We start from the raw sequence: 26,719 nt of genomic DNA, 5'->3' as shown, positions 1-26,719 counted from the left end.
GACTTGGAATAATTTATGATTATTTGCCCAACTCAACATAGACCAAATATAATACAACGAACCAAAGTTATAGAATGACACTTTACGCTAATATCAGAATATTTAGAGAAACCTGAATCTCTCTATTTCATTCCTGTTCGTAAATCTTACTAACCCTTAATTTTCATTGGAGAGTGTATAAAGAATCCGAGATCTCTTTATCCACAACCTTCAACTTCCTTTCCTCAGTCGCAACCAAGATAAAGCAGGACTCCTCGAGGTCCATCAAAGTGTGCCTACGAAACTCTAACGAGTATATATATATATATATATATTAACGCACTGCGTATACACGCTGAATGGAAGTCTATGGAACACAGCGTTTACCGCTAGACGTTCAAACATCCCAACCTTTCCTGCACGCCCCTCCAGACATGACACAAGTACTTTCGGAAAACGTTGGGAAATCGAGACTGACCATCTCGCTTCTATTACTAGAAACCACATAAAAAAGTTTGGGGTCGTTGCAATCTAGACTAAAAGATCATCAATTCTGCCACAGATTCGATTAAATCACCAACCTCGCTTCATTCGTAGTATAGATATATTGGAATGCATTGGATTATCGATCTTGATCTCGTAAAAGCTATGCTTTCGCTACACCTGACTCACTGTAATGGAGTTGGATTCAAGCCAAAATCCAACCATTGATCAAACTGGTGCTAGCTCGACAATGTACGACTCCATGATTCGTTGCTTTTTTTTTATTCTCATAAACAATGCGTATAGTTTTTTTCTGACATGGTTATTGCGTTAATCCTTCTGCGGATTGTTACGAAGATATTCATTAACCAAAATGATTTGTCACAATTTCACTTTTGAAGGCTGCTCGTTTAACCAAAAGTTGGCATGACAGTTATTGCCATCGATGAAAACAATTCGAAAAAAATCAGTCAACAAAAGTTGTTGATGCGGACGCGTAAAGATTTCAAAAATGCACAGAACTTTACAGAATTTTTCTTGTAAGGGTATTGCGAAGAAGAGACTTTGAGTGAAAAATTTATTCTCGTTGAACGGTAAATCGATAGTCAGACGAATGATTGATTTTAAACGACATTTGCCAGCGTCGAACCTTCGTCGCGAGCCTATTCGGAGATGGTCTAATAGGCCGTAACAGGTTTCCGATGCGACAACATTCTCTCACTTTTCTACGGTCTTTACATTCTGCTTTTCCGCCACTCTTCACCATGATAGCAAAAATCGACCGAAGCATTTTAATGTCACGTTTCTTCTGTTTAGGGCAATAAACGGGTTGACGGAATGAGCCACTCCGCGAGTGTGTCGCATGCCTTTTTCTTCCTACATCTGTCGCGTTCTCATTCCAGCTCGCAATCTAACGAAGAATAAAAATTCAAAGCATTTGGACGTTTAACCATAACAAGAAAACTCAGTAATGTGATAAAACAGTCAACGCGAAACACGATTCAACCAATTTCAAGATATGATTGATCATTCAAATGGTTTCGATACTGTGGCTCCTGTGTATCACACGCTCTATAGTTTACTCGAAGTGTTGGCTTTGAAAAAAGTCTTGGGTCTGATGATGGGTTTCGAGATCCATTATACGCGGTGTCCAATGCTTGGCGACCACACGAATGGTTCACAAATCCAAAATTTCACGAGTTTTACATTACGACGAAAACCAAATGGCCTCTACTGGAAGGTCTATTCGTTCGCTTCATGTTTCTACAAACCAAGATTTTCTTATGAACCTCAATTGATCTCCCTCCGCTTGCCTAAGCAGCCTCGTTGCAATGCAAAATGTAGCCAGTAAGAAAGAGACCATACATCGTGATGGACGATTTCAGGACTTAAGTCCTGATTCGAAATCTGTACCGCTGCTCTATAATTTGATATTGTGCAATCATTGAAAATCCAAAATCATCGTGTTTTCTGATCAATAAACAAACCAAATTCCACAAATTATCGAGTTCTTCATTGATATGAAAAAGCTATCGTGAGTACTTGCGTCTCGAAAGTAGTAAGGAAACGATCGTCAGTTCCTGAAACTTCCGGCCCCGATGAAGGGTCCAGGTAAGAAAGAAAATCATTCCACTGTACAGTGGCATAATTATTCTAGCTAGAATAATGCAATCTTGAGTTGGGTTTTGGGAAAAAATTACGAAATTTTATTACGAGATACGAAAGTATCAAAGTATCTGTTTCCGTTCCTCATACCCAGGGATAAATAATTCAAACTGGATACCCAAAAGTGGATTAAAAATGTTGGATGGAAGCTTAAGTTTGGATAGAAGTCGGGACAGAATGAAAGATGAACGGTAACAGTCACCGTTGCGCTGCACGTCGAGGCGTTCGCTTAAAATAAGTTTTAAAAATGCAGAAGAGTGTCAGCGAGTGAGAAGGAGTTCTTAGTTTGACAGGTCCCCCGACCTCTGCGTGGAGGGATTCTGCGATGTTTACTCATCTGCAAGATGCTTTTGGTTGCTCCGAAAAATTATTCCCACCGATGAGTGGATCCTCCATCCAAACGGCGTTCTTGACTTTCATGGCACTAAATGACAGATTTGAAGCACATTCCTGAAGGGAACTCGTGGCATAAAGGAGGGGGGGCGAAGGAGCATGAAAACAGTTTGCAGGTGATATTCAATTACGGATTTGTCTCGGTGGTCCTTTATCAAATAAAAATCAAGAAAAATGGGGTGAAATATAATGATTAATCTGCACGGCAGTTGAAATGAATCCTTAATTTGAGAAATATCAAGTTCTTTGATATTTCCTTTGACCTATTTCCGAAGACGAACGGTAATGTGACACGTCTTGGTCTACGATCTTCTATGTCCGTTTTCGTGAATTCTCTGCACTTCGTGATCGTGCGACTATATAGAGTCTCATGAGGAAGAAGTTGAAGGGTGCGATCACAATCTTAAGCCGTTCCAAAGAAGCTTACGCTGATCGACAGGTACGACTCGACAGGCACCTTTAGCACTGAACGAAAGGAAAGTCTCGTCTAGACTTGTAAGAACGCGAGATGGACAGTTTACATGGCCATCTCCACGTATTAGCCCCTTTATCTCGGTTCCACGTCACCAGTGTTATTTTCCTACGTTTCTCTGTGTTAAGATCGGAGACATGTTTTTCCCCTGCATCTCTTATGGCGCATTGAAACAAGCACCCTTTGGAACTAGACATTCTCAGAATTAGGTGAAAACGAGTTGGAGCGAAACGCATGATCAGAGGTAGAATCGATATTGCACGAAATGATTTACTTTGAATATTGTTCGAGTAACCAATTCCTTTCTTTGGCTGCATCGGGTTGGAAATGAAATCATTATTTATCCTCGAAAACAATGAAAATTGGGAATCTTATCACGATGTCAAATCGATTATACGCACCTATGGAATCGAACAATGACTTTATCGAATCCACGGTCAGAAATTTTATGCTAATCAAAGCATAAGTCCGTAACTTTGTTATCTCATGCTATCCAATCATCTGTATCGAATCGATTAAACATACAGAACTACTTTTTCGTTGGTCGTAACTCATTCGATGTAACTCTATACTTCTCTAGTAAATATATGACGTGCAGGTGGAATTGATTCTATAATGATCAATGAAAAGTTTACGCATCAGAGTTACGAAAATTAGAGGGATTAGGATCGATGAATTCATGGATCTCTCGTCGGGGTCCCAGTCCCGGATGTCGAATTAACCTTGACAATCGTACCTCAGTAATCACTGCAAACCTTGAGCTCATTGTTCAAGGAATGCTGCCATTATTGCAAGCTCAGTATTTCAGAGTTGATAAACCGTTTCGAAAGTCCGTGTCTTCCCCCTATTAACAAAGCTATAGTGTGAAAACACTCGAAAATTTTCGGAGTTAGCGTGGGCCAGAGCTTTCCGAAGCCCACCATTACGAAGGCCACAAATAACCGGATATTCGTGATTTTATGGATATTCCGGTATGCACGAAAACTTTCTCGCGATATCATCATTGCTATTGCTTGCAAGCCACTGCTTTGTGCATAGCATTTGCTTCTGGCTCTTCGTTATGCCCCTACCCAGAGACGTCACAGATTTCACTAGTTTAGAGTACACCAGAAACGTTTCTCTGCTTGGACAATAATGTTACGTGTACCGTACAGCGTCGGCACGAGCTGCTCTCTGGAAGACTCGCTATATCTCCCTCTAGCTCCAGATTCGATCGGTATAAAGCCCTCGCCTTCCGTTGAGTTATAATAATTGCATAACACGCCGTTAGCAAAGTTTGCGGTATGGGTATGGTCCAGGTATGCTACTGCTCTCGGTATTGTTACTCTAATTACGAGGTTGCGAGTTACGAGCTTTGCATACATATACGTATCTCTTATTCAGCATATGCCTTTTCCAGGCTGCTCTATAGCTGCGAAAGACGCAAGAGAAAGAGAAAGGGAGGAGAGAAGAATGAAATGTATTCTCACATACGCACATCCCAAAGAGCATTTACGAAATACAGAATAGACTAAAGCCGTTGCACAAACAGGGTTCAAACTTTCTGACACGGACCAGACGGAATTTGCAAAGTTCACCAGAATTTTCGAATAATACAAATCCGTAAATGCAATGCAAATGTTAAATTCCGAATCGAAGATTCTTTTCATGATGAATCGACAGACACAATGACATCCTGGTTGGAAAATCATGTTACAGGCAAGATGTTTCGTCCAGGGTCTTGGCCAGTCTCGTAGAGAGCCCGAAACTGTGGCTTAGGATATTGGCGTGGTCTCAAAAAGACTCGACTCGTTTCTACAGGCCTGGTAAGATCATCACACCAATAGGCTGCTCCACGGACGGAAGGAAAATGAGCATGTGGCTAAAACTTTATGTAGTATACTATCTTCAGAACGTATGTCAATCGACGGTCTCTAAATATTTCAATTTTCAACGTAGATCACAAGAATTTACCAGTCTTTCATCAATGAAGCTTATGGTACGACGATGAAAATGGTGTAAAAACGCTCCATTATACTCCTTCATGATGGTATATGTACCATCAGTAGGTATATTCTTCAACTCATATTACCATCTGTCGATAACTGAAAATACGTTCCCTCTACAGCTTCTGACTCCGAAAAATTTCATTTGCTCCAAAAATTTGGAGCGAATACAGTAATTTACTCCGAAAAGTGTAATTACTCCAAAAATTGGAGTAAATCCGGTAATTTACTTCATTTGCATCAAAATTTTGAGCAGAATTTTCAAAAAATTCTCTCCGGCGGGGAATCGAACCCCGGTCTCCCGCGTGACAGGCGGGGATACTGACCACTATACTACCGAAGAATTGAAGTTATTTTCTCCTGCTGTCGTATTTTAGTATTGAATTTTGGAGTAATTTCCTTCATAAATTTCAAATATTAAAAAAATTCGATTTCGGAGCAATTTTGTCCCAACAATTTAGATAAAACTAACGGAGATCGAAGATTCTATGTTAATAAATAAAAACAAACACAAGTTACACAGAACTCACACATCGCGCTGGAGTAAGTAAAAAAAATAATGAAATTTGAGATTTTGTTTTCACGCAAAGAGTACTGACAGTAATTTTGATAAATATTCGGTTTTTTTCCAATACTCGATTTTGGAGTAAACCATTCCATTGACTTCAATCATATGTGTTTCGGAGCAAATTGAATATTTACTCCAAAACATTACTCCAAAACTATTTTAGTAGAAAATTGTATTTTTTCGATCTTTTCGGTGATTTCCATAACGTGATAAATGTTCGGTTCTTGGAATCCAGAAGCATCTGATAAAATATCGTTAATATCAGCATCGGTGGTTCAGTGGTAGAATGCTCGCCTGCCACGCGGGCGGCCCGGGTTCGATTCCCGGCCGATGCAATTTCTTTTCTTTTTGAAATGTGATTTCATTCTTAACTTAATTTTGTGGCAAAATATAAGAACGTGGAAGCTAAACAACGGTTACAAAGGTGGAATCAGCCTCGGCAGGAACAAAGGCTCACAATTGCGAAACGCGTGAAGGCACACAAAGACCGAAGCAAAAGTAATTCCGGAATCCAAATCTATTCCGATACGAAGGAAATGGGTGCGCTCAGTGCGATTGGAACGAGAGAGCAGTATCAGTTTAATTACGTAACTAAAGCGCGGTAAAGCGTCCGCACGCGTTAACGAGCCGCGAACGAGGATTCAACGAGGCGGGATAGTGTCGACGGGCAGGTAAACACACTTATCGATCACCAGCAGCGTTAGTCGAGTATCAAAAGCAACAGCGAATTTACGAATAGTTAGTAGCGTATGCGCGGAGTTCGAAGATCGATAAGAACAACTTTGAGGAGAGAGTTCTCTCGAGCTAGAAAATCCTTGCATAATCCTACGGATATCAGCCAATTAGTGAGCTACCTAGTACCTGCTGTCTGTGCACTTCTCACTCTCCGTTTCTCCTCTCCCTGTTTTCCTGGGTATATTATCAGGAGGAAGATACGCCTGATGACACTCTGATCTCATCGTATTCGTCTTTGTCCCTAGCTCGTGTTTACTCTGCATGGATTTTAGGAAGATGGATACGCGTCAACGGAAGTACACGAGTTTCGTTATGGCGCACCCAACGAGAGTGCTCGAAGCCACGAAGCAGCTTAGTGCAAATTAAATTGATACCTTGACGCGAGGATGTTACTTATTTTGGATTCCACGACATTCCCTCTCACGCGAACATCCCCAAATTAGCGTGGATACTGTCGCGAACCAGCATCCGTTACACGTTATGCGGATGGAACTTCATGCTCAATTCATACGTAGTCTCATTAAAGTTAACTAAACAGTTATTTCAAAGTTGCAGCCGGAATATCACATTACACTAATCTCGGTACTGATCTGTACCTAGTTTGAAAACAAATACTCTGATGATTTTACGTTTCAAGTCAATTTTAATAAACACATTATTGCCATCGGGACATAATTCTCACGAATATATTATGAAGTTTGCCACCAAACTCGCCAATTTATTCAATCTAACATTATGAAATAATCAAGCTGATGTCATTTCTGTACTAGTCAGGGGGCCATTATAATCGGTAGCCTAATAATCGAAAACTGAGCAACCAAACATGCTACAATATTTGGTCATTAAAATAAAATGGAAAACCACAAATCAATATTCTGTCTGAATGATGCTGTGAGTAATCAAGCGGAGAATATTCGATCGAAACGATACAAACTTGATTCAACCGCGTACTTTTGAAATTTATTAAAACTAGTATGTTCATCTAACATCAGTAATGGAATGATGAAAAAAAACACACACACACATTTTTAATCATTAAGCTTGACTGCTCCATGAATTAACTGCGTCACAAAACAAAATAATTGTTCCACGTCTATAGGCAGAGTTCGTTTCAAAATTTGATTCAATTTTACTTTTTCCTTAATATTTTCGTATCATTGAGATCGCCCAGTGTTTTTTTCGCTGATAAAATGAATGATAAAATATCTTGAAACACAAGAGTCACACTGTTAAAGTAACACGGAGCTCGTCTATTTACAATGTCGATGCTCCCAAATATTTGTGAAAATTCTCAAACGCTCGTGCACGCCAGTAAACTGGCTGACCAAAGTTTTGGAACAAAGGGTGGTTTGAGGGCACTTTCTCGCAAAGTCAACCGCTCGTGGTGATCGGGTGTGAACACACCTGACTTTTCAGTAGCCAGAGCACTATCGACTCTGTGCATCGCCAAAATAGCGAGAGCAACGATTTCTGTCGTCGGGCCATACAAACTCACCGGGACAGGGTTAGTGGTTGAATTTGCGATAGAATCATCCGTGTTACTAGAATAGAACGAGGGAGAAAGACAGGCTGTGAACAGAGAAGAAGGAAAGAGAGAAGACTATCGAATAAAACGTTGCACCAGGGCTTTAGAATTTAACGCGCTAAACAAGATTCTCCTGCGGTCGTTGGCAAACCAAGGGTATGAGGCGATGGACAAAGGGTTTACGCAGCTTTCAGAACTATTCGACACGATCTCTGCTAACTCCGCTGTAGAATCCCGGTTAAAACCTCATGTTGGTTACTGCAAGCTGCGAGACGGTTGAAGAACAAAATTAAAGGAAAAAGATCCAGGAACAGAAAATGGGCATGAAGATGGATTCGAGAAGGATGAAAAACTTCTAAGTGCATGAAAGAAGAACAATGATGGAAAGTCCTGGAATTAGCAAATGGCAGATAATCTTAGTCAAATAGTAACCAGCCATCAACTCCAGTTTGGCTTTTATGGCATGAGTTCCAGTCCACAATATCTCGTACAACGTTATTTCATAGCCCATCTGTACCCCTTTCAAATATCCTTTTCCCGACTACACGCGCTGCGTTACTCGTTATTGTTTGCTTGTCTCGTACCTGCAATATTACTTTATTATGTGTCTTTCTTCCATGACCTTTTTCTCACTTTTATACCTGCTTCCAACAACACTCCAATGCGATAATACTCCTCCACTGTCGGCCATTATTTGCAGCAGACTATTCTTTCTCCTCGTCACTCCGCGGGAATTATATCACCTCGATACATGCGCACTATTCCAGCAAAAACGGATGTATCATTACTTTACGGAAGTACCTACCAGCCACCTCATAAGCATAAGAATGTACAGCGGAAATGAGATGCTTGAACTACAAAGTGTGGGAAGACTGTTCGAAAACAAAAAACTACGGTTTCTCAGGGGGACGGGAAAGGGAACAAAATTAAACGTACTTACGGAATGATATTAAAAAACACGCCGAATCACCGGCTGAAATAATATCTCGCTGTAGGGAAAAAAGGTTACGAGCGAAGAACGCAATTCGTGTTTTTCACAATATTTCTTACCAAGGTAATGGAAATCGTCTTATTGGATGCGAGCAATGCATAAACAGACAGAGAACGCTTGAAGGGGGTTTATAGAATGATGATTTACGTAATACGAATGTTATTAGGTAATTGAGAAAAGTAAGAGTAGTAAGGAAAAATGAATAAATTTGGTTGGAAAGCAAACATCAGGAACGATTATACAGTCCACGAACACGTCCTTCGGCTCGCTCAGTACCTCTATCACGTTCGTAGGAGCGCTAGAGATTCGGGTGTTTGACCCTAGCGGATTGTACGACCAGGCATCAGTCGAAAAAAGTACAAAAACGACCGAAATTAGTCATTTTTCGGTTGTTTTCGGTCGTTTTTGTACTTTTTTGTACCGACAAGCGGTAAACGCTGCGTCTCATTGACTTTTCCGTATAGTAGAATACGCATTGCCTTAATATAAAAAAAATAAGTCAGAAGTCTTGTTTTTATCTGGTTGCGACTGAGGAAAGGATATTGAAGGTTATGAATGAAGAGATTCTTCATTCAATTTTTCATCAGAAAATATTCCAAATCCGAAGACTTTGATTGCTAGATTCGACTCGGTCTCTTCTACAGAAAACCCGGCGTCAGGTCCTCAGTCAAATGTTTTTCTGTATAACCTAATTCTTAAATTTATGCTGGTCTTAACCAACTCACCCTTCGTCTTCGTATCTGCAGTGTTTACACGTGTATTCTGAAGACTGATCGAGACCTTTGTCTCGACATTACACGTATACGACGAATTCCTGATCTTTTCTTTCGTCAAACTAGTTACTTATTCGAATGGAACTATCAAAGTTCTGGGAAGTGAATCATCACTAGTACCCAATCACAGAATGATCCATTCGATAGGATCTTGGCACGTTGGTCCACGAATTTGCTGACCACTATTGAAATTCATTGAACGACTGGAGAGAGCAATGCAAATGCAGCTAAAACACCTTCGAGATTCGAGAATCGACACTCCGTTGGACCAGGAAACATTGAGGGAAGCATTGCAGATGAGAATTCGGCCATTTCGAAGTTTAGGCATTGCGATGGGAGAGCTGCGGAAAAGCAAACATCCGGATTGCCAGTATTCCATTACGAATAGTTTGGCCTGTAAGTTATGTTCATATTGCATTCAATGTATACATTTCAGCATATCGAACCCAATTTCTAGACACCAAGTGTTCTGACTCTCTTTTCGAAATGCTTATTTCCTCAAAAACATGTCCCCTTCTTACACGAATAAACTCGTGTAGTTATCCCAAGACGTCTCGTCATTGATGGTAAACTTTTTTCATACTTGACCCCTGTGCCTGACCCTCGACGATCCTCCTACCTACGGCTCGATGATCCGACGCAATGGACAATGACGGACCAACAGACAGATACATAAAACACACTCGCACAACACGAAACATACGCATAAAGTAAAAGGGACTTTTCGAATAACGACTGCAGTTTCTGAGAGAACGCGGAAGCTTTCAGTCATGACCTGACGTAAAAACAAATTGCCTGAGGGTGCACCGTCGGATCGATATACCAGGTAGGTATCACAAAGCACATTCTTCGTTGTGCTACTTTAATGTACGTGAAAAATACAGGCTCATTTTACTGAGAGCGATGGATACCTAACGTTTGCCAACGGTTCTGATAACATTCCGCATGGAGCTTCAATGCGTAGTTTGAGAACTACGATGAATGAATTCCTGATCAGTATCTTCGCTTGAACATGTAAACCAGGAAGAGCGGATCATTTTTCAAAGCCTGATTTTTGTTATATTCGGCCTGAGTCCAATCATATTTTCCAGGTTACAAAAAAATGTGCCGATATCCTTCAACAGTGTTGTTCTTTTTCGTAGGTGCTGTTCATTATCTTTTCATAGTTCCTACTTCCATGAAATCGAAATCATTGCAAAAGCAAAGCATTTGACGTATTCTTAGAGGCCTCTCATGGGATGAAATTCTATGGATCGACAGCACCATTTCGCAAATTTGGCTGATGTTTATTTACATAAAAATCAATACGATAAAACAGGGAGATGCATATTTTTTGATCGTACAATTTTCGTGCGATTTAGTTCTATCGGCTAGGGAATTTTCATTCTTACGAATAAATTATATAAATGATCACCAGTCCATTAAATTTTGTGCCTCGAAGTGTGCTAGAGCGTTGAAAGTTATTTTATGATATTTGATTACTCGCATTGCAATTCCAGCTTCCACTTCAAAAACGTCATTCGTATAACAGCCATCACTACTGGCGAGAATTTCAGAAGCTATAAACGAAAAGATGACATAAAAGTTTTATCGGTAATAAAAGAAGTTAACTAATGGTTTACCGAGCGTTAAAAGGTGCGAAGAAGTCCTTGAAGGATTGTGGCAGTAAAAAAACGACAGATTTAATGCAATGGATAAGTGGTGAATCAAAAACGATTCGAATGCGAAGAAAAGTGGATAGGAAGAAAAGAGATGAGTCCATGGAAAATGCGAAGGAGCGGAGCTCGAGGCTATAACAAGAATCTTGGTCAGAATCTATACCATGCGGATGATGACTTTGGTTACGATTTTAGGTTCAAGTATACAAAGTGACCCCGGTGATTCGTGGAGGAGGGAAAATCCCCCGACCACAACCCTGATGAAAAATGGCGGCGGTCGCCCCCCCCCCCCCCCGTTTTTGATTTTTTATTTCAAAGTTTAAATTAATCTCAAACAAAAACCACCCGCCAAAGTTTGTAAAGTGATTTCTTTGGTGACGATTTTTTAAAAAACAGTTCTGTCCTTGCGAATTCTAGATCGTTTAGATTCCCCAGCTCGGAGTGAAAGGGATTTTTAGGTTTTGAATTTTATATAAGTGCAATTTCTATAAAAATACAATTTTATAGACGAGGGAGGCGGGACCGCCGCCATATTTAATCAGGTTTATGTTAAGGGGGCCTTCCTCAACTATCCCCCCGTTCTCTATGAGGGTGGGGAGATTTATATACCTTGACCAAATGAGTCCTACGAATGTTGTCGTTAGTAAACGAAAATATTACTTAAACAATGATTTTTGAGTCAACATTCAGAATAATCTTAAAATAATGAAAGACGCAAGTTCAACGACGCTGAAGTTTCCAACGTTGGAGTCCAACGAAATGAACAAAAAAAACGTTTGTAATTCACCAATTTTTTATTTCACGAATCGTTGGTGCAGCTTGAAAAACTACGAATCGGAAATTTGGCAGGGAACAAAATAGGAGAATTACTGGAATTATTGGAGAGTTTTTTTCGATCATTTCGTTGGACTCCAACGTTGGAAACTTCAGCGTCATGCAAGTTCATATACTTTATAAGAATTTTACAAGACCGAGAAGCATGTCCAAACTGCGAGAAATATTTCCAGTCACAAAACACGTGACTGGAACATCGCACTAAACGTTGCAAAAATTCATTGAAATGTGGGGACCGACAGGTTTGCAAGTGTAACATCAATGTAAAAAACGTCATTTTGCTTTTTTGAACAAAGTTGAAAAGACAAAGAAGCTGTACATTTGCTAGTAAATATATATAGAGCTATGGATTTGAACTCAGATTCCTTTAAATGGCTGGGAGTTTTTCGGGTCCCTTTAGCCGCTCTCCAACAGAATTCTCAGTCGTTTCTTTCTCTCAAACCGTCAGACCTGCTCTTTTTCTTGTGCATCTCGGTGCTCATACGAACCTGAAGATCCGTCGTATGTTGTCTCCTGCCGCTGTTACTTCGACAGAGGCCAACGAAGTGGACGCACAAAGATCTGCGACAACACGTTTGCACGTGGAGAACAAGACTATGCAATGCGAATGTAAGAGCAATCGCAAAAGTTTCAGAAACGATGAGAGAACGAAAGAGGCAAATGAAATCTGGAAAGAAGGGAAGAGAGAAAGAGTGAGAGTAAGATTGTATTGCAGGAAAGTAGAAAGGGGCTCTTTTCGTTGTCAATCCGAAGCAAAGGCACCTGCGGTACCAGCGATCCACTCTCGTGGACAAGCAGATCAACAAGCTGGAATAGCAGCAGAAGGCATCAAAAAGAATGAGAACGAGAGAAAGGGACTAAAAGAGATAAATACAGACGCGAAGGAGAGCAGAGGAACAGGGGGCGACAGAACATAGCGACAAAAAGCTCAACAATGCGGCCCCAATGAGAACCGTCCTCGTGGTCGTACATCCGAGAACGGTCCCTCGAAATGGACCCTGAAGGCTTCACGCACGTCCAGCACACAGAACGGATAATTATCTTAGTTCCAGGTTTAATAGACGCCACGGTATTTTGGATTGGATCTAATGACGGCGTTTACTGAATTTATATCGTCGTGCCGTCGTCGGAAACCTCAAATTGCTCGAACGCGAATTATCTCTGTAAGATGGCAGGATGCGAGAGCCACCCTCCGCTCTTTTTCGACGTCTTTTTCATTTTTCCTTTTCTCCTTGTCGTTTAACGTTCTTGTCCTTATCCTGCCCCTTGACGTATGTTCAATTATCGGTGCGCTGCACCCGCGCTTCTATATAATCTGGTTTTTTCTTCCACCAACTCGTGGCGTGACTGTCACCATGGGAACAAGATCAAGGGTTCGGCAACCAAAAAACTCGATTCTGAAATAAGAGTGTGAAACGAAGAAACGGGCAAAATTCTTCGAAATAAAGAAATCGAGTTTTATCTTCACATTAATCAACCGTTCAAAGTCTTTATTAATACAATTTATCGTTAAGGCTTTCAGCATCATATGGAATTTGTGAAAAATTGATTGAGAGCATTCGTGGCATCACGCGCATGTAAATATTGATAAATTTTCTTTCGCGAACCTTAAAAGCGTGTACCTTGAAGGGACTCGATCGCCCGAGCCGAAAGCTAATGTGACGTATCACGAATTTTTCGACTTTATGGTGTTCATCCGTCTTTGACTACAAACCGATTTCCGGCTTTAAGACCGCGGCTACCATGCATACGTAACGCGGCAAGGTCATAAAATAGTCTTTCCGCAGCGTTACCACATTTCGAGCATAACGAAATCTGGATTCGGTTCACGCTTTTGTCGTAAACCTACGACGCTCGAGCTTTCTGGCATGACACAAAAGAGACAGGTTTGCTTCTCCCTTTAGAATAAAGTGATCGATTGAAAATCATAGTAACTTAATAACTTACCACGAGCATTTCAAATCTATCATATCCGATGCTCGTTCCATCGAACCGAACGTAAAAGGAATAAGAATACAAATCAAAATTTTTACCTAACAACGCGACTACCCCAACGTAGCCGTTCCTCGAACTAATTAGTAACGAACATCCGTCAAAATTAGTATACAATTGTTATTTTCGGAGCAGCTCCAGGCACATTCAACATGAAAAACGTTACTGAATGTCCCCAAGATCTGCGAATTCAGGGCTCACACGAATAAATAGAAAACCCAATTCGCTTAATTCGTTTACTGTTTATATATGACGATGTTTATTTTGCCCGAGGCTATCCGAGTCCGTACTTGGTATGATATAACATAAGTTTTCACAGAAACATACGCAAAGGTGCTGTGCCAAGTAATATGGAAACGACGATAGAAAAATCTGCAATAGAAATAATAACGTTTCGTTTGAAATGATATTGCCGAGGGAGACGAGAGAGAATCATTCTGAAATCGGGTTATATACCTTAGAGCACTTCTACCCTGCAGTATACATTTTCTCATTCAGCAATACAGGATGTTGCTATACATATCGAAATATAAATGTAGCACGTTTCGCAGCATCCTTGTATTCTGTTTTCCTTCTCTCTTTCCCTCTCTTCCTCATCGACAGAAAAATTACACGTTATTTCCGCGCGTTTTGCTTCGTCTGTTGGAATGCTAAGCAGATATTTGAAATTCCACGAGTGGCTCACGCCATTCAAAGGTGAAATAAGCAGCAAGAAGAGAGTATTGGAGATGCGAAAGTCTCGGAATGGAGATTACATGCTCACTGGGACGTAATACCATGAGTCTGGTGGACCATTTAATTTTCAATGCCCGATCCATAAATAACAATTATTGATTGAACCTTTTTTGTCTGTGAGATGAGTCAACCTTCAGAGTTTCACTGGACCTAAGTTTGGGCCACGGATCACCCTCGAACGTGTTCGACCTCTTTGGTTGACGCACACCCGAGAACCAGTTCAACTGAGACAACCCTCGCCGCTAGAGAGTAAAAAGGAAGGGAAGCTATCACGAGGTGTTGCAGCGTAGAGATTCCTGTTTTTCTATCCTCTCAGCTCTGAGCGCGGTCTAAATAAATTAAATTTGCGATTCTCCGTCCTTCTCTCCCACTCTTATAGCTTCCTGCGCGCGAGGGAAGCATAAAACAAGCGAGAGAGGTAGCCCTCTCTGTCCAACCTGTTGAATGTAGTACCCTACAATATCGTGCGAGAACAGAGCAGGCGACAAATCGAGAGACTTCAGAACTTGCCGAGAAACATCGCACGACAGTGCTAAACGCGGCTACGCAAAAAGTTTAGTATCAACTCTTAGCACGCACATTCACCTGCAATGCAAAAGAAAGATAACAAATTCGGGCTCGTCCAAGTAGGTTCTTTGAAAAAATCAATCCTCAATGTGACTCACGGTAACATTAAAATTACCCGACATCTCATAATCAAAAGTTGGGAAACAAAATTTCCACCAAGAACGCGATTGATTAATTAATACGTTTTCTGTAACGTTGCAATAAACTCATGAGTTACATTTTGGTAGTCGAATCCAAGTCAGAATAAATTGTGGTTCCAGCCAGAAGTTTGACCCATTACAGGGAATCCTACGTTGAAATTTGGTCGAAGGAAACCGAGTGAATATTGCACCGTTACTCGTCTGTGCCTAATTCATTCAGTCCTTTATTCACGCCTGACGCTCGCACTTGTTAAAATAATATATTGTTAGCATTTTTTTTTTTTTTCGTTTCTCAATAATGGGCCTGCGACATCAAGATACAAAAGCACTCCCCCAATGGCAAAAGCTGCATGATGGCAATACTTCAGAGGTATTATCAACACGTGCAAATCGGCGAACTTCCAGTCTCATGATGGCCCAATGCTGCGACGTCCACGCCGGAAGGCTCGCAGGAGAAAAAAATCTCTGTGTGCTCAGGTCACACGAGATAAAAGAGAGAAAAAAGGCATGCAGTACGAGAGGAAGATATGCTGACACAGGACATAGAGAGGACCGAAAGGGATCTCAAAAAAAGAATGTGCACGAAGAACGTGGCGAGGTGCAGTCTGTACATATGCATGGAAGAACGAGAGTACCGGTATGAGAGGCGAGGATCTAGTAATTAACGAAGCTATTGGGATCGCAATCTGGCACACGAGCCGCTTCAGGCGTGAGCAAATCTTTGCCTCTATCTCTCTTAGGGGTTGTTACAAGAACGTTATGTGTTCCGTTGCCGTCTCGTTTCCGAGTGAACGAGAGAACCCAAGCAGCTCTGTCACTATCCTACGAATATTAAAGTGCGCTTCGTGTGCCCTGTTGTACCGTCCTTCGCTTCATTGTCTCTCCGGGAAGAGGGGATCTCGCGAGGTGAGAGGGAAAGAGAAGGAGAGAAAGAGATGTTATCAATAGTGCTGCGAGCTCGCTGCTCGCGCCTAGCATTGGTCTCCATCAGCATCATCCTCACCTATAGAATAGTCTACCCTGCCTCTTCATTTACCAGACAACTAGCTCGAGGCTCATTCACGAGTTCTGTAACGGCTCTCTTCCTCTCTCTCTCCCCTTCCCTCTGTACTCCATCTACTCATGAGTATCGTCACGACGATCGCTTCATTTAAAAAGCAGCAAAAGGTATAGACCCTGAATTTGCAGCGGCGTTATGGACCATCATGTTAGATACTATAACGCTTATATGACGAGGATGATGATCATTCGGCTCTAGCTATTATCAAAACTTGTTTCAACCTGGATCATAAAAACTGGCTCAACAGCTTATCTGTCTCGAGGTGATATCAATCCTGGCATCAACTGGATATAATAATTGAAAGACATTGGCGACCAGCTCGAATGCATTGCTGGGTAAAAATGAGCGTTAATGAGGGGCTAAAGCGTGAGGAGATTGAAGTTGGAAGACGGAAGGCATGGACAATCTCGTCCCAGGGTTTCTTCGAAAGAAGCGATGCTGGGTACAAGGATGAGTTGACTCCACAGTCAACCAACATACCAGAGAGAAAGAACGGGGAAAAAGTAGTGACAAAGAAAAAGAAGAAGAATCCGAGACATTCCCGTAGCAAGTTGACCGAGGATAACCATTCTTTTGGACCCGGAAGAAAAACATCTCCATTCGTGGAATGCGGACCAACAGTTGCTCGCTGCGCTGTAGCCAAACGAGATAAAACCCTTTTAAGCTACGGCGAGTTAAGCAAAAGCCAGCAGGGTAGCATCGAAAGGAGAAAGGGAGAGTGTATACGTGCACGTGGAAATTTATATGTGTACGTTTCAACACTCGATATATATACAGACACATTCGTTTCATTGTTGAGTGTGGAAACCGCGCAGCTACTTTGCATTCCGGAACACCCATTTGCAAATTCCGTCCACCTACGCGCTCCTTCTGACTCGAACGATGAAAAGGGTGCACGCTGCGCCCTCACGCGAACAACTATGTAACTACCCTAAGATATTTGTCCTTAAGCCGTATGTTTACACACGCATACACATACCCTTCTCATCTTTGTGTACTACGAGGTATGCTTAAACGAGAAGAAACTAATGTCACGCTTCCTTCTTCTGCTACAACCAAGTTTGTCCTCGGTCCGCATCAACATGCACGCGCACACGCTGCTGCCGACCGCATTCTTCGCCCTTGTTACAGCATTGTACTCTCCAGTTCTGTGTTACGAAAACTTTAATACTATTACAGTATATTTAGTTTGCATCTATACATACCAACACCCTTTGTCCTCGAAACTCGCAAGTCTCCATGGATAGTGCAACTTCCACGTTCTACAACAACTTTCAAACTATTGATCGCGTTCGTTAATTGGCACAATTGCAATGTTACTCTGCTGCACGAAACACCAGCGTTACGATCTATTGACGAAACATTGTTATTTTCGTTCGCGTACCTCTCAAATTTCGTGCGACGAATTCTCAACTGATCGGAATAGAAAATCGATCATAGAAAATTTCATGCTTTTAAAAAACGCATATTTTTCCTTTTATTGGCCGCTCCCAGCGTGTCCCGAGCAGAAGGGAGAATTCGCAGAGGCATATTTTCCGGCACATTCGCTCCCTGCGTTCTCGAGAGCACTAAGCACCGTAGCAGGTACACAAGCCACGGTCAGTGGAGACCACCCGTCTCAACAATTCTTATTCCCGTTAACGCGTTCTCCGAGGTGTGCACTTATGGTTGACATTGTTTAGTCCTCGTGTCTATTCATCTCTTGTTTGTAGCTCGGCCTCTTCTATTCATTGTTTAAGAACAATGCGCTCGTACTTCTTCCTCTTGATATTTAGCAGTTGTGTTTCAAAGTTAGTGAAGTTACATGAACCTACTCCTCGATTCTTAGGTTCTCCATCCATCTTGGCTTCTTTTTTAATGCCTCAGAAAAGCTGCACTTTGCAATGATCTTGCCGAGTCCTTAAAGTCTGAATCGGGAAAAGTGGTTTTTTTGTAAAACGTGACTTTTGACTTTCTTTGCGTGTAAAAAATGTTGTTCATCAATAACGTTCGTAATTTCATAAAATATATAACGTCGTGACGGGATTCGATTGAAGAGCACTCGAATCATTCGTTCAAAGACTGTCGAACGTAACGCGTCGATATGTACGGGAATGGTGTTATTGTGGGGATGAGAGAGAGTAGCAATTTCCTTAGATCCAGAAACCGGGAGACGGGAAAATCCGTTAGGCAAATTTATGTATCAGCCAACGGTGCAAGAGCTCTGTAAAATTATGAGAGAGTTTCGACGTTACCAGCTGGAAATTCGGTAGTCCATCAACGCTATATTTCTCGTTCACGGAGCTTTTTGACTGTGTCGACTCCATGGGGGAGCGAGGTTTCGATATCCGTGTGGTCGTCCCGGTGCAACGGTGATGAACTCTCGCTCTTGTTCCCCTCGGTACGGAGAAGGGAGGGAACGGAAGAAACTCTCGTTTCCATACTTTGGCACAAGTAAATAAGGCCCTGACTAACACGTCAGTCGAGCAGAATATTTACGAGGATATTTACGAGCGAAGAGAAACATTGAAAATTTATAGCTGCGAAGCATAAGGAGTTGAGAGGGATAGAAAATGGATCTAAGCCCCGACGGCATTGCTCGTTGCAATCCAAGTGTTATATTGAATATAAATAGACCCATTGACGTGCCAGTTGAGTAACATTTTGCTCGAGTAAAGCGAGATTGTAGAGACAGCCCGGAGATTCGTCTTGAAGGGGATCGCCATCATGAGAAAATCTTGGCTTTACGATAGAGCCGGACTCCCTTTCTCTTTTGATGATGTACTTGGTGCCCACGATCGCTATCGTAAAACGTTTGTAGAAACGTTGTACTCTGCGCTTCCTCGTCCGCGCAATCAGCTCCGCAAAACTTTGAAACTTATCATCATTCCTCTCTAACGAGAGGCGAAAGCAGCATCAGCTTACTACAAAATCGTGACGATCAATCGATTTTATTGAGATACCAAGAAGGCAGGTGCGAACAATCCCCCAGGGATGAACCCCAACAGTTTTATGATAAATCTAGGAACAATATGGAACTTCGCATCCTGGCGATGCAACGAAATTTTCATTCACGCATTTATATCAATAAAGCCTAAAGTTTCTAACATCCCAATACACTAAATTTTGTCTTTTTTCTTTCGTTCTTCAAACGTCAAATATGCAAGTGTTCGATAAAGTTTTCGCATGTAAAAACTCGAATGGTGGACTCGGACAGGAAATTAGTATCCTCGCGCGAATATCCGTCTCGAGCAGAGAATAAGAATAATTGCTTTTTGCATAATCAAACTCTTCGTAAAATCCAACCTCGAACCAAGAGGAACCAATGTGATCGAAAATCTCGAAGCGAGCTCCTTTTCGACTCGATTCCATGCTTTTTGGAATGCTATAGGATTAGAAATTATTGAATGAGTTACTCGAAGCGACGAGCAGGGACCAATTTGCATCGTAATAACGATATTGGTAATTATCTGGGAGGACGATAATGCTATTACCAAATCTACACGAGAGACTCAAAAAAGGGCTATTACGATGTTGTTCGCCTCTGGCACTGATTGTTGTTGTCGGTTATGGATGAAAATGATCGAATGAGATGAAAATCAACAACACTTTGTCATGATAAATCAAGGATTCATTTGAGTACAAAATACTCAAACAACAACAAACGAAAACACCAAGAATTTTAATCATTCTTATTTTTCTCATAATCTGATTAATTGTCTTCGAGTATGACCGCGGTAACGACACGAGAGTTATTACGACAAACCGGCTCGCGTTACAAACAATTTGTCATTGAATTTGAAGTATCGTAAGACAAAAAGATACGCTACGAGGGGGAGAACGGACTTTCTTACATAACGCAACAAATGCTAATTGTTATTTTCAAATTTGCAATGATAATAAGAATTTCGCATGTTTTGATAGCGTCCATCAAAATGAAGCATCGCTTGATCTCATTGACATGGGACGAAAGAAAAAGTGCTGAAGTTTCGTACGTTATTCCAGCACAGTCTCGAGGCACACAAACATTGACGATTTAGCAGCAAATATTGAACGGATGAAAGCAGTATAGCGAATGGTGAAGGAGGCAATCGGTAAACATTTGGCAAAAGCATCCGCACGGTATAAAACGGAGGATAGTTATTCTGAGACAGAGATACTTCTGATGTGTTCCTTGAGCTGCTGTTATACAGAAGAGATCGTGTAGGAATGTCCCAGTTGGTGCCATGCGAAGGTGAATAAGAAGAAGAAGAAGAAGAAGAAGAAGAAGAAGATGATGAAGAAGAAGAGGAGGAGGAGGAAAGAGAAAGAAGGAGAGAAAGCGAGCATTAGCGTCCGTCCGTATACGTCACTTGTCAGTTTGGTAGGTGATTCAGGGCACATATACATATGATCGCACACACGTACGTAAAAGCATATACACAAACTGTGTAAAAGGATTCTCGTGAGCGTGGTTGATCACGGTGGTGCGCGAACAGCGGACCTCTTTATGGTTGCTCCGAGCTGAAATCGCGGACTAACCATTAGCCTTCGTAACTTGGGTAAGCATCTTGTAATTTCTTATATATTCCCATCGGGACGTGGAAAGGGAGAATGAGGCGGAATGAGAGATCGAAAAAAGAACGTCGCAGAAACTCGAAAGAGCGAGAGAACCGATGGAAGATGAAGAGTTAGGAGAGCAAGAGGGAGGCAGGGAAGGGGGAGCTGCGACACGACTGTTATCTTTCGTTTTCTGTGACGTGCGACGTACCGATCCGACGTTGAAGAATGACTTTTGGTACGCGCGAGCAAACCATCTTTTATCTCGCTCCTTCTCTCTCTTTTTTCCATCTTTCTCAGTACATTATACAGTGATGGCATATGGACGCGACGGAAGCCAACATAACCAGGTATTCGAAACGACGTTTTTGGAACAGTATGCGTTATTATTACCTCCCCCCTTCTCGCGATCTCGGTCTCCACTTCCCTCTCCGCCGCCCCGGGGCCCCTCTTTCTCTTCACCTTAACGAAAAAAAATTTCTTCGCTTTATATTTCGATCATCGGCCCTTCTGACCACCAATGAAATGAAAAAGGAAACCGAAGACATACCTTTCCGACTGGATTCACGTAGCTTTCATCATATTTTCGGCCAAATCTTTCAACATCATAATCTTTTCGTTCGCCAAAAAACTACGACGCTGAAGTTCGCAACGTTGGAGTCCAATGAAATGAACGAAAAAAACATTTATAATTGACCAATTTTTTATCCCACGAAGCGTCGGTGTAGGTTGAATTGCTACGAATTGCAAATTCGGCAGAGAACGAGATTGAAGAATTACTGGAATTATTGGAGAGTTTTTTAGATCGTTTAGTTGGACTCCAACGTTGCAAACTTCAGCGTCATAAAAAACTATTACAATTCGAAACATCACAGAATATTAAATTGATTAATGTTCTTGACATTGGAGTCGAATAACGCAGCGAGTTGGAACTGCAAGTACGTTTGAATGATGAAAATCATTTTATCTTCTTTCCTTACAACTCTACCCGCATCTGACTTGGATTCTATAGATTCTCTATATAAATATTCCTAATCGGATTATTCCCAAGAAAAACATCATTTAATTAGTTCTTCAAATGAAACGAGAAAATATTCGCACCGCTGAATATCTCGGAGGCTTTTATCAGAAATTCAATAGAGTTTGTCAGCCCGACGACCAAAACAAATTTCTGATGCCCCAAGGAAAATTCAAGATGAGGATTGAATATAGTTTGCAATCGATACGTATAAACACTTGACCTACATGTGTTAGATTTCGTCTAAATAACTTTAATGACGTAGCGACCAGCTCTTCGTCTTTGAAAGCTGAGCTGCTTCGCGTTATCCTAACAAATATGCATTTCTGTAATCAGTAATCCTATAATGGTGGAGGGATTTTGATGTTCGTGTGCTATCCTCGATTCCGTGGAGCAGCAAACGAAGTATATTGATCGATGAAGAGACGAAGCTACCAAGAAACTATAGAGATATCCTAAGACGATACGGGACATCGCTGCGAACGTTGGAAAACGAAAGGCGAAAACTTCTTTTCGTTCAGAAAAACGTTGCCAGTCGATAAAAAATTACTATGATATTTAAATCGCTGGAACTAAAAAAAAAAACACATTTTCAGAATGAATAAATTATAAAGAAATGTTTCAAGTAGAACATTTTTTTAGGGCACAAAACCTGCGAGGCACTGGTTTCTCTTTGAGCGAACGAATATCTTTTTATTCAGGATTAGTTAATAAAGTACTAAATGGGAATCTCGTGCTGTTTTACTTACTCACTCAATAAGCCCCGTCGATTTTATTCAACATGAATTTTTCATTCTCCCCTATAAAACAACCCAAAAGCTATTCCCCTTTTTCGACGTGTATCGATCTGCCTCGATCAACGAACCCTAACCCGACGAATTTTTGTGGACCTTACAAAACCCAATATTGTCTTTTTGTACCGAGAGCCCTTTTTCCACGAACAATTTCGCTTATACTAACTCGGCGCTGGGGTTCATCCACTTTGTCGAATATTCATAGGTCTTCCCGTGCTTTATAGGGGTGCACATAGGTATAGGATTTATTCTCAATGTATGCACAGGTATATATAAATATTCGCAAGTGGTTAACTCCGTTACGGTATATTGCCCGAAGTGTATCAAGGAATATGTCTCGGGTAGGTATACACATATATGAATATACGAACTCCAACATCCCTTAAAGTGCAATTTTTCTCTCAGCGTCACCTCGGGAGATACAATCTCGCTTGTTGGTCCAAGCAACGAGATTGAGGTAATCCTGTATTCTGTGGCCACATCGATAAGCAATCCGTTTTGACAGAATTTTCTTCCACTTCGTTTCGGAAAACCGTGAAGAAAAACCTGTCGATTAACCGACCATATTTTCGAGCCCGTCCATTATTCAACGCTGGAATAACGAATCGAGTTTTGAAAATTTCACCACTTGCCCGATTCTGAATACAAAATGGAAAATAATTCTGAGAGTTTTCAACATTTTGTCTTAACCCAAGCCAGTCGTATATTCAGTCAGACTTTTATATATTCCTATGAAATTTCATTTCCTCATGACGATAATTAAAACACCGAAGCTCCCAACGTTGAGCTCCCAACTTCAAATTTATCTTCAAACAGCGAAATCCTGCATTGCATTTTTTCGAAACAGCATCACGATCTTTGGAGCAAACTGAATTTGTAAATAAATATCGACAAGGTTCGGCTAGACGAACTTGAAACAGTTTATTGATGAAAGTTAAGTTCATCAGAGTTTGATACTGTCAGTTCGCCACCATTCGTAGACAGAAGCTACACAATTATTCAATCCGTCATAAAGTTTGAGGTAAAAAATAATGCAACATAAGAAAGAACAGAAGAGAAAACATAGACGATAAGTAACCAGAGAGATAATTCGTGCTTCGTGTCTCAACGAGCAGAAAATCTTGCACCGATGGCAGTACAATTATTGATTGAGGTACCTTAACATCGTGATGAACTCTCTTTATTCGATCTCCTATATTCGAAATATAACATCGTCGAATGTGTGTCAATATTATCCTTCCAATCGAGTTTGTATATAGCGACTGTTTCCTCAGTTTCATTATCAACCAGACGTTCCGATCGGTGCAGTAATGATCCATTAAGGATCTTTGGTACAAAAGTCTAAATAATTAGAAATTGATCAAATTTGGTGATAATGTTCTTCAACGTCAAGTGCGAAAACACAATTTTTTTCAAAATTTTCGTCTGCTTAGTTATCGAGTAATTACGCATTAAAGCAGATTTCTTATGCCCGGAATGTATATTTATATATATATATATATGGAAACACGTGAACTTTAGTGATCAATTACTCGATAACTGTACAGAAGAAAAATCTTAAAAAATTTATATCGTCAAATTTGGCACTAAAGAATATGTTCACCAAATTTTATAAAATTCTGATCATTTTGAAATTTTTTATGTTTTTAGCATGGTTTAGCATGGCAACATTGTATCGCCTGTACCAAATATCCTTAATAAAAAACATTTTTTCACTGGATCACGATGAAATACCTTTTTCCATGGTTTTTTGAAAAAAATCGTCGATTTTTTTGAACTACTCAATTTTTTCACGATTTTCTCTTGTTTTCCCGATACTTTTCTTCATCATTCAGTGAATTAAATAATTAAATCGTTTATAAGTTCTGTGAATGTCATGGTACATCGACCCACAAAACCATACGCAAGCGAATCGTTCCCAAAATCATCATAAAATCGACGAAATAATCGACAGACCAACGAATAAGTCGGTTACGTTTGAAAACATAAGAGACGAATGATTTTGTCGAGCTTGATTTTAATCCGTAAATCCTCGTAGGAGTATGGATTACGGTGAAAATTGATGGCAAATTAATGATATCGAGGCGAGGGTATAGAACTGAAGGAAAGCTCCGTCGTCGAGATAGCAAATGAGCGGTTAATCGGGTAGCGCGTGTTATCGAGATTACGAAGTAAAGACGCGAGATGCAACGGGAGAGGAGTCGCCAGCTGGTGAGTCAATGGGATGAGTGACTATGAGACAGAACAAATAATACACGGGATCTTTCATGTTGAATGAAGAGGAAAATGGACTTTTAATTTTGACGTTATTGTTGGGGCTTTCAGTGATGTTCGCTCGGGCTCAAAAATATCAAAATGCGTTGCCTGAAACCGACATTCAAAATGTCCTTTGGAATATCTCAATCGTGCTAAAGCGTTTGATTTTCGTTATTTGATCCAACGGCGTTTCACCTTTGGATCAGAAATTCATAGTCGTTTCGGCATAACTCTGCATTGATTCAACTGCACTCAATTGAAAAGTCAAAAAAGAAATAACGATGACTCATGCGAATCAGAGTTTATTTATTTTTAAAAAAATCATAAAACAGTGTGAACAAATAGTATATTCGGGAAGTGACGAAATATTCGAAAGCTATTCGTTTACTTTTCTTATCGAATATTTGACGATCGAATAACGAATCATAACTGAGCATTAGATAGTTCGGAGCTTTTCGTAATACCGATGAATCTGGCGGCTCCCAAAAACTATTTGAAACAACATTTCAAGAAGTTTTCATTTCTCTCCGCAGTTGGGGCTTAAATAGTTCGGGATTTAATCAAGAACGCCCTATGTACATGCACGGGAACTCGGTACGGTAGAGAGAGAGAGAAGGTACGAAGAAGAGGATAGGGCGAAGAGAATTTTGTGCTCGTCGCTATGCGCTTATCATCCCCTCGTAAAGATAGTCATTAATATTCGAGCGAAAACCGGAAGTAGCGATATATAGCGTGGAAAGAGAGGGTGAGGATGCGAGATGAAGAGGCACGTGGAGACTGCAACCAATCGACTGTGAGCTGTCTATGTGTCTATATTCACAGGAGGCTCTGAGAATTCGTGGTCCAGGTGCCATCTCTGGTATATCTCGTGGATTTCGTGGGATCGAAGGCGCGCCACCGACAACATTCCCCGCGCATATTCCAGATGGTGCTCTCCACCCTGACCGCGTAACTCGAGTTTTCTCTGTCTCTCGCTCTCCCACACTCTTACGGCAAATTTTCCACCGCAGAGACGCTTTCGATCCACTGTCGGTAAAACGAAGGAAAGAAAATAACGGCGAGACGGAAATTCATTCATTGACAACCGAGCGCTATCGTCAGACTCTGCTTTATATGGAACGCGCTAATCTTATCAATTAATTCATTCGGATGTGGTTCGGTAAACCGATTCTTCGGATGGAATGGCTGCGACAGATCCCCGAAATTCGGCAGAGATCGATGGAACATTTTATCTTGAAATCGTTTTCATCTTCAAATTATTCTTCCCACAGCTCGCTCATTCAACCTTCGATTTCATGTTCGCTTTCCAAACATTATTCAATAATTTCGATACCAAAATTTGTCTGATCCTGAAAAAAAATTTTTTTCATATCTCCAGCAAATTAAAAGTCAAAAAAAGCTAAACACGAGTTTTCCAGGAGGCAAAAGCTCTTCTCGAGAAGGCGAATTCGAAATAAAAGCTACTTGTCCACTGTTTTCTATCCAAACAATGAGTATGTTGCAACAGCGAACCGATTAGTATAATGAACAAATGCGATCGCGATCAATTTATTTGTTGGTTGGATAAAAAGATCACGA

General features: G+C 40.9%; 1 protein-coding gene and 2 non-coding genes across 4 annotated transcripts in view; 1 reads left to right on the top strand and 2 right to left on the bottom strand.

Annotated features, from left to right (window-relative positions):
- Positions 1-26,719, bottom strand: part of LOC122409854 (mannosyl-oligosaccharide 1,2-alpha-mannosidase IA-like) — a 336,122-nt gene that overhangs the window by 289,866 nt on the left and 19,537 nt on the right. The window lies entirely within an intron of this gene.
- On the bottom strand, positions 5,249-5,320 carry TRNAD-GUC (transfer RNA aspartic acid (anticodon GUC)). Its single transcript has one exon. It is a non-coding gene; the product is annotated as a tRNA-Asp (tRNA).
- On the top strand, positions 5,810-5,880 carry TRNAG-GCC (transfer RNA glycine (anticodon GCC)). The gene has a single exon. It is a non-coding gene; the product is annotated as a tRNA-Gly (tRNA).

This window comes from Venturia canescens, chromosome 4 (assembly GCF_019457755.1).
Source record: "Venturia canescens isolate UGA chromosome 4, ASM1945775v1, whole genome shotgun sequence".
Lineage (NCBI taxonomy): Eukaryota > Metazoa > Arthropoda > Insecta > Hymenoptera > Ichneumonidae > Venturia > Venturia canescens.
This window is presented reverse-complemented; position numbering and strand designations above follow the sequence as displayed.